Source organism: Amblyomma americanum, chromosome 1 (assembly GCF_052857255.1).
Source record: "Amblyomma americanum isolate KBUSLIRL-KWMA chromosome 1, ASM5285725v1, whole genome shotgun sequence".
Taxonomy (NCBI): domain Eukaryota; kingdom Metazoa; phylum Arthropoda; class Arachnida; order Ixodida; family Ixodidae; genus Amblyomma; species Amblyomma americanum.
This window is the reverse complement of record NC_135497.1, coordinates 232,480,425-232,489,816: the sequence shown is the minus strand read 5'-3', so window position 1 is coordinate 232,489,816 and position 9,392 is coordinate 232,480,425. Positions and strand designations below refer to the sequence as shown.

At 44.9% G+C, this 9,392-nt stretch overlaps 1 long non-coding RNA gene across 1 annotated transcript in view; it reads left to right on the top strand.

The window, feature by feature from the left end:
* The first annotated feature begins 6,655 nt into the window (after positions 1 to 6,655).
* LOC144095606 (uncharacterized) overlaps positions 6,656 to 9,392 on the top strand; it is a 47,203-nt gene continuing 44,466 nt past the window's right edge. The window contains exon 1 of the long non-coding RNA XR_013306743.1: positions 6,656 to 7,045. This is a non-coding gene — a long non-coding RNA (uncharacterized LOC144095606). The remainder of the gene's footprint in view (positions 7,046 to 9,392) is intronic.

The window sequence follows — 9,392 nt, the reverse complement described above, 5'->3', positions numbered from 1 at the left end:
TTCAGAGCTGCGACTTCCTCGTTTCTAAACCCAAACACTTTCTTGCCTCATCAGCGTGAGCAAGACCTATCAGCAGAAAACGCGTATAAGAAGTGTCCGCTCCACCGGTCAATAAAGAAAAAGGAATTCCGGTGAGGATGGGATTCGAACCCACGTGGACAGAGCCCATGGATCAGCAGTCCATCGCGTTAACCACTCGGCCACCTCGTCTTTTCTTTATTTGTTACAAGAAAATAGTGCAGAAAAGAAAAATCTAAGCATATTTGCGCCCCAAAACACCAGGCCATAATACCCCTGCGCAACCCCAGCTTCCAAAACGTCAAAATTCTGGGAGGCACAGACATCCATCAAGACAGGGGAGCCAGCTGCGCGGCTTTTCCAGGGCAGCCACCATCCTCGGCCACCACGTCCGACAGATTGAGGGTGTTTTAGAAGGCATATGTCGTAACTAGAAACCAGACGTAGTGAACACGCCCGATATAACGACGGTGTAGTATGTCGTAACTTGAAACCAAAAATAATACCAAAAGCGTGAGGCGATCGTGTTGAGCTTGAGAGCTCAACAGGACGACACAAAGGCTTTCGCCTTGATGTGCGTAAGGTGACTTAAGTGCTCCCCGGAATTTTTGTAGCAAAAGATTCTCGCTTTCTTCTTATTGTATAGTCATGCATAAAATGACCATGTAAAAGACTATCTAAATGACCATGTAGAGCGGTCCACGACGCCAACCAGCGCCAAACATCCACGTGGTTTTGGTCTAGGCAAGTCTCTTCACTCCACTTCCTTTTTTCTGCTGTTCGAAGGATGTGTTTTCCCGTGTTTCCGCCTCATACAGCTATGACTTGCGCTGAAGGCACTACCTGCAGCGCTGCACAAACACATTTCCTCCTCACACCTTGATTTACCCATTACACTGAGCGTAGACAGAGTAGCCTAGCTTTCTCTCACTCTGCCGGGTTCTCTGACACTCATCGCTTTCTCTGGTATCGTTACCGCTTTGCGTTCTTCCCGAGCTCCATCCTATCCTAACTCGCTCTCATCTATGCTACCCTGGAGACTTGGATGAAGGACGTATCCGCACCAGCGCCCTACTGCGCCTCGCATCAAAGATAGGCTTCGGGCAACATACCCCACCTTAATATTCAACATGCCGACCCCGGACCCGGACTGGTTGTTGTTGTCCTCGATTTATAATCGCACAACCCACAATGCGGAATGACCATGACCAGGCGGTGACTACTACTTTTTTGGATTGGATGCAGCCGAAATGAAATGAGATCAGAAAAAAAAGATCGATTAAGATTTAGCGACAGTGATGGTTAAGGGTCCTAATAAACTGAAATTTGTGGGAGATAATAAAAAATAAAAAAGCAGAAATTGGAAGATTAAAAACAAGAATGCCGGCATAAATAAAGAAAAGGGTAAAAACGATAAATTATGATGCAATATGTTTTGATTCTAGAAGAAAATTTTGTACGGTGGAGCAACCATTCCAATCGGTATGTCCAAGCAAAGATGAGCCAAAGAATAAAACAACCGCAGAAGACAGGCGCAAACTGAGTTTCTGGACCAGAACTTTAATCAGTCGCCTCCTTAACGAACTGAAGCAGCGACAAAAAAAAAAGAAGGAAGAGGTCTACTGTTTTTGACTCAGCCCAATATGGGCACAAAGAGGAGATCGCGAGATCAGGCCTATAGAGCTAAAAATTTAACTGCGGCACACGACAACGTAGTATCCTGAAGGAAACTTCAAGTTTCCGACATTACCAAAATTTACTCCTCCATGGGAACAGAAGGTGCTGAAAATCATCTGGGGACGAAAGTGCTGATTCGGCAAATTATCGCACTAAAGTGTACGTAAGAAACCTGGTACGCACAAGTCAAAGATTAACGATTGGACGACTCAAAGATTCCTTCGCTAAAGCATCAGCAATTTCCTTGAAACGAAGGCCCCTGTGGCCGTAACCCTAACAAACCGAATTGATTGGACTATCGGGGACAAACGTTTGCGGGGACTCGAGTTCCTGGAAAAATGTTTTTCCAAAAACTCGCGTCCCCACAAACTTTTCTCCCCGACAGTACATCAAGATGGATCAGAAATTTGAGCGTGCGAAATGGCTGCGATTCGGTAGACGCGGATAGAGAAGTGCCTAAGGATAATGAGTCCGTAATTAATATTACGGCAGGAAATCAGTTGGGTAACAGCGAAACGTGTTGTTATTCTGCTTCCTCCAGCATACCAACGCGCTAGCATCCGAGCGACAAAGAAAATAAACGCCCGAAGAGGATGGTCTGAATCTGCATCTGCATCTGCATCTGTTTCAGCTTGTGCAGCTAGTGCTAGCCGCTTAACATCACCTCCTAATGCTCACCAGGTCCCACTTAACATCTCTGTTCCTAGAAGTGCATGTCGCACTGGCATCTGCACAACAGATGTCGAAACGTCGTGCCCTACGCAGAAGCGCCGTGCTTCCTCGTCACCATCTAAATCTAGTTCTACACAGATAAAAGCTAAAAAAGAACCACCCAAACTTCTTCCTCATGTTGATATCCTTAAAGAGGTGGTTTCTGCCTCTTCAATTGGCCAGTAATCATGGCAGGTATCAAAGTGTTGTCATGGAATTGCCGCTCCATATTGTCTTTTCTTCAAGATCTAGAAATACTTAATCACAAACATGAACCTGATATTGTGCTTTTACAAGAAACGTGGTTATCACCTTATAGATTATTTTCAATGAGAAACTTTCGAGTTTTCAGGTCCGATCGAAATGTTGGCAGGGGAGGTGGATTGGCAATCATGCTTTCTAAACATTTATGTCATCAGGCATCTATCTCTAAGAAAATTCTTCTGCCTGACTCTGAACTTTTAGCGATAAAAGTTTCATTTCCGCATTGTGCCGATATTACAATTGCTAATGTGTATTTTCCTTTAGGTGTAAGCAGGACAGATTGTTTAGAAATCTTGGTGACTGGCACAAGCAGTACAGTCATCGCAGGGGTTTTTAACGCTCACCATGGTGTGTGGGGAAGTCGTAGTGATTCCTGCGGCCAGCTTCTCTGGTCGTGGCTGTCTGCCAATGCTGTGCGCTGCGGCAATTCCAGAGAAATAACCTTTATGCGAGGGGTTGCTCGCTCAGCCATTGACAACTTTATCAGCAGGTAGGCTAGAGATGATTGATTGGTCGACACAAGATTCGGGTACATCTAGTGACCACTTTTCTATAACTTTCACTATCCGGTCATCTCCGCTCAAAACTAGCTGTGTAACCCATAAATTTGTCAACCACAATATTTATAAAAATTTGATGTCCGCCTCAATTGCCTCTCTAGTTAGTACAAGCCAGGATGACAGAGCGCAGCAGACGGTTTCATTTTTGCAAAATGCAGTTGGCCACTCAATATTCACTGTGCCCGCAGCAGCTTCTAATAAAAATCCATCTCCTTGGTGGACAGAAGAATGTGAGAAGGCCTATCATCGCAGAAAAACGGCCTGGAATAGGCTATCCTGCAACCAGAGTCCAGCTAATTGGATAAATTACAAATTCTTCTCTGCATTTTTCAAAAGAACAATTGCAAAAGCCAAGAAGGAGTATAACCAAAATTCAAACACATATCTTTCAAATCCTCGTAATCGGAAGGCCCTATATAGATTCATGAAACGTAACAAGCGTTTTGCAGTCCTTCTTCTCACTAGTTCAACAGTTTTATTAACACAAAAGACTCAGGAAACCCTGGAGCGTATTGCTCAGTGATAGGCGTTACGTTTCCAGGCGCACAGAAACGTCCCTTTGTGCACAATCTCACCCTCTTCGGATTATACCGAGGTTGACGCATCAGAGCCCCTCTCAGTCTCGGCAATGTTGCATCCTGCAGCTCCTGGACAAAATGGTGTCACTGTTAGAATGATTAAAATTCTAGCCCAGGATTTTACAAGCCACCTCTTAGATATCGTAAATGCTTCGTTGGAAAATTCATGGATTCCAAGCATTTGGAAGACAGCGAAATTTATTTTATTGATGAAAGATGCAGGAAAACGATACGTCTTAGATAATATTCAGCCAATTACGCTAACTTCAAATTTAGTACAATTAATAGAAATAATAGTGCACAGTCGCCTCACAAAACACGTTCATGACGTCAACGGTCGCAGCACAGCCCAGATTGCCTTTCGTCGCGGATGCTCTATATGGTCCTCGCATGTGGATCTAGACAGCAGAATTTGGCTTTCGCTTAGCAGAAGGGAAGTTTCAACTTTGGTGACTCTTGATGTAGCAAAGACCTATGACAGTGTAGAACATACTATACTACTTAACAGAACTAAAGTGGCTGTTTGGGCATGTTGGTCAGTGATCATGGTTAAAGAATGCAGCGCGAAAACACAAGGACAAACGAAGAAGTGCACAGGACTGGCGCCAGTCCTGTGCAATTCTTCGTTTGTCCTTGTCTTTTATCGTTACATTCTTTAACCTGGGCTACTTTACAGACTTGCTCAGTTAAATCCTCCAACCTACATTTATGCGTGGATATCTGAATTTCTGAAGGACAGATACAATTACTGCACAAAGGGAACCCTATGTTCTAATACATATTATCAATCAAGAGGTGTGCCGCAAGGATCAGTGCTATGCCCACTGCTTTTTAATATTTTGGTTAGTGGCATCCCCATTCGTCCTAATATAACAGTTTTTGCGTATGCAGATGAAATAGCTTTTTTCGCCTTGGCCAGGGATATCCATTCCCTTTACCAGATTATGCAGCGATATTTGCATGCTCTTGCAGTATGGTTGCACGCTATAAATATAACCCTGGATGTTGACAAATGCGGCGTGTTGGTATTTCCTCCAAACATGCCTTTGCACATTTCATTAGTCCATTGCTCTAACCATATTCCACAAGTATAATCCGTTAAATATCTAGGTGTTACTTATCACCCAGCATTAGACTGGAGTCTTCATATAAAGAACAATGTGTCTAAAGGAGAACGCGCTCTAGCCCGACTGACAAGAATCGCCAATAAAATTTTTGAGATGCGCCGCGACACATTATTGTTACTATACGAAGCCTATGTAAGACCTATACTTGAATTGGTTGCATTCTGTTCTCTGGTAATGCAAACTACAAGATTCAACACTTAATCTTACTAGAAAGGCGCACTCTACGTCTCTGCCTTGGTCTCCCAAGGTCAGTTTGAAACGCCCTGTTTTACCTGGAAGCCCGTGTCCATCATCTAAGTTCCCGCTTTCAAATACGATGCGAACTTTCCTCGTGTTGTTGTACCCGGTGACTGATGTCAGTACTCCTATTTTGGGTCTCATCCGGCCTTATTATTTTCTCATCATTGCCCACGGTATCAAATGCCACAAATTATGTTAACGCAGAACCTTTTAACCCTTTTAACAACGATTGGTGTTGATCTTAGTTCTTTTCAGTGGGTTGTTGACACACCGGCAACAGTGGAATTCCATTTTGACCACATCTTCCCGTAGCATGCAAAACACATGCTGGCAAACATTTTAAACGGCCTTCTCTCTGATCACATAAAGGAATATTCCTATCATACGGTGCTTTCTGCCGATGCCTCCGTCAGCTGCCAAAAAGCTGCAGTTGGCATCTTCTCGCAGGATTCGGCCTGGAGCTATTCTGTCCGCATTCCTGATTATATTCCTGTATTCTTTGTAGAATGTTTGGCTCTCAGATTGGCCCTGCGCAAAATTCTGTCATGTGTCTCACGCTATTATTCTCGCTGATTGTTTGTCAGTTTTAGTCGCCCTTGAAACACCACAAAAAGATTTTCTGAGCCGCTTCCTGCGACTTTTTTTCCCATGCACTTTGAAGGAGGTCCGTTTCTTCTGGGTCCCTGGCTATGCAGGTATTCATTCAAATGAGGTGGCTGATTACTTAGCAAGGTCGGCTATTGACGGGTCAGTGACGCATCCTGTCCCAAATTTCAACCTTCTGGCGATTTCCAGGTTTCAGTGGTTCCAACACATATCAGCCAGGTTACGTTATCTCTTACTAAATACCACTCATTGTCTGCACTTAGCTCATAATTGCAACGTACGTTCGTGTAAAACCAGTCTGTGTGAGGTATCAATTACGTGGTTGTGGTACAGTGTTTTCAGTTTGAATTTGTATCTATGCAGGTGTGGGTCGACACTGACAAACCTATGTGACGCATGCGGGGAAGTTGAATCTGTAGACCATTCTCTACTGTCCACACAGTTCGCACTTCAGAGGAAGATTTACCTGGAGGTTCCTCTCTCCATGTTAGGGCCTCCGTTATCTCTGCCAGTGTTATTATCGTTCGGTGCATGCGCCAAACAATCTGCATTGGGTTCAATTTGTGAGATTCTCCGTGATTACATAATTGCAACTGGTCGGTTGATTTGCTAATTCTATTAAAATTCCTCGAGCTCTTCTTTTCCACCAAAACGCTGTCTGTAATTTTACTTTAAATATTCTTCTGTCGTTTTTATTGATACAGTTTTCAAAATTCACGCTTCGTGCCAAAATTTTGTCGTAATCTCCTATGGAAATCTCCTTGTTTATGCCACTACAACTTGGCCAATCCCCCCATCTGGACATGTGCCATGTCTTAAGAGGACCAAGAAGAAGAAGAAGACGATGGTAGCACTTCTGCCCTTTACCGTATCATCGCTGTCTTTGTTGCAGGAAGCAGCTCGTCCCCGGCATCCCTGACCCGCGCTTACCGGGGACCAGCCGTGGCGATGCTCGAGAGCCCGTTCCCGCTGCCACCATTGTGTTCCCGCTGCGATGGTTCCCACTGGCAACAGAGCAGTAGGGTGCCTCTCCTGGTCCTCAGCTGCGCTACGAAGCTACGACCACAACGAAACCGACCATGAGAGCGGCCGACCTCGCTAATGGCTTAGACGGCGGTGTGGTTCATGGCGCCAGGGTCCACACCTTGGCGCCAGGGTCCACACCTGACGGCCGCTTCTTCCTGGACAGCAAGGGCAGTTTTGGCCAACAGCAATGGCATGACCAGCGGCAAGTGTCTCAACGACTAACTCAAGATAAGGAAAGGTGGGACGAACGTTTCAATCGAACTTTTCGCTGCGACCGGCTCATCCCGATGATGGCGAGACACTTCGGCTCCGAAATAATGTGTACACTGTAAAGCAAGGGTACAACAGCAACACTACGAGGTCGAGATCTTGTAGAAGAGCCCCAGTCACGCTAAGGTACTCCGGAAGTGACAAGTTCCCCTTCGTCAGGAGCGTTAAGCAGCTGTGGAAGAAAAGAGGCTGGCAAAGATACGGGAACCCAAGTCGGACATATTTACAAAAAATTAAAGAAGGGTGCTAGTTACCTGGAAACTCAATGATTCATTCGTTTTCCTAGCACACTCTGGAGGTACTTTCAGACTGTAAAGAAATCTTCACATAATGGGAAGCGAGGTTCTGAAAAAGCTGCCGCATGTTGCAAGAATCTAACTGAAGTTCAGCGGTCGACCTTTGGCTCACATGGTTATCCTCGCTTTTGTGAATGCCAAAGCTAGGACAGGATGAGCACATGAATTTTTGCTGCAGATATTGAGAAGGTTTACCCTTAACATCAATAAAGTTAAAAATTAAAGCCATATTTTTCACGCAGCTTTATGCAGAAAGGTTTCTTTTTTTTTTAGGGGACGGGGGGGGGGGGGGGGGGGATTGTTCGATCGAAACGAAATTCACAAATAGGCCAGATGGCGACTCCGAGTGAGGGCTCAATTTAAGGCCGAAAAGCCAATGTGCGGTGTATGCTGCCATTAAGTGGCAGTTCTGACAAGGGCACCCTGCTACTAGAGGTAAAGCAGACTGTGGAGCTGCTAAAGTTGTCGCCGTTTCATTCACCGAAACCAAAACTGACGAATATGTGGATCAGTGGCACAGAATTAGAGTAAGCACCAACGACGCAACAAAGATCATTTTAAAGAGCACTAATGATGTTACGATTGAATGGTTTTTTTATCAATGTGAAAAAAGGATGAACACGCGGTGCAGCCCGGCAACTAATGCGGATTCGCCAACGTCAAAGAGCACTCGCAGCCTATGCAAACACCATCCTTTTGCTCTAAAATAGGAGCATATGAGCCCTTCCGCTTTTGCTCGTGCGAACAATGGAGGCTGAGTGAAGATCGTAATATTTGCGCTCGACAAAATAATGCCATTTTCACGCTTCGGACAACCAGGCTGCATACACAGCATCGACCAGAGTTTGTTAAAACACCAACATATAGCTTTCAGACCGTCAGTATTAGTGCAAAGGCACAACTCATTTCGCTTGCAAATATACCGCTCGAAAAACACTTCCCCTTGATGCGTCATTCTTCCGTATTGCTTTCGCCAGCACACAGCGCACAAAGAGGGGCGGAGAAGTTTAATATAGTTGTGCAATTTCATTTTTTCGGCGCGAGGCTATTAATAGTTCGATTGAAAACAAACATGCTTGCCGAGCACCTTCATATCTTGCACTATGCCAGGATGCATGCACAATGAGAAGCACGTTTCATTTTTAGACCCGTCGTTTCGGCTCTCCCACATCCACTTCTCGTTCTCCCGTTTTCGGAAGAAGGTATTCATGATGCATAAATTATTTAGTTCTGCGAACTCTTCTAAGACTCTCCTCTGCTATTCCTAGAACCTAAGCATTAGTCACCCACTGCCTGGCCGCCTGTGCTTCTTGCATACCCATGGCCCATCAATACAGAGTGCTGTGTTTTTACTTTATGCTCACTGCCGATTCCACACCCGCATAAAAACTCTCCACATCCGCATAGCTTTCTACTACTTGTCATCATGACTAGATGCAGGCGCGTAGGCCCATGCCACTTTCAATTTCTAACTCTTATTAAGTTCAATTTAAATAGCGGGTGCCATCTCGTTAAGGTTATATAATTCCTTCATGTTGCCAGCTATACCCTTATTGATCAGGAATACCACACCTAGTTCTAATCTGTCCGCTAATCCGCAATTGCAATATACGCGCCCAGTCTTAAGTACTACGTGCATATATGCTTCATATTTCCACCAAACCTCACTAAGCCCTATGACATCCCATTTAATACCCGCTAATTCCTCAAACAGCACTGCAAGGCTAGCCTCACCGAAAAGAGTTCAAGCGTTAAACGTCACCAGGTTCAGTTTTCAGTGGAGGCCTGTCCGGAGCCAGAGATCCTAAGCACCCTCCCGCTGTGTCATAGGTCTGACTGCTGCATTCCTGAGGTGCTCCGCATCCGCTGGGGACTAAGCGCCGGGGGTTAATTAGCGTATTCATACCAGGTTTTTCAGTTTTCAGGAAAGACTAAGGAATTCTCAAAAATAGATGTTCTGAGATAAAAATATGGCTTTTTCAGCATAGCTTTTTCAGTTATGGCGGACATCAGAAAACG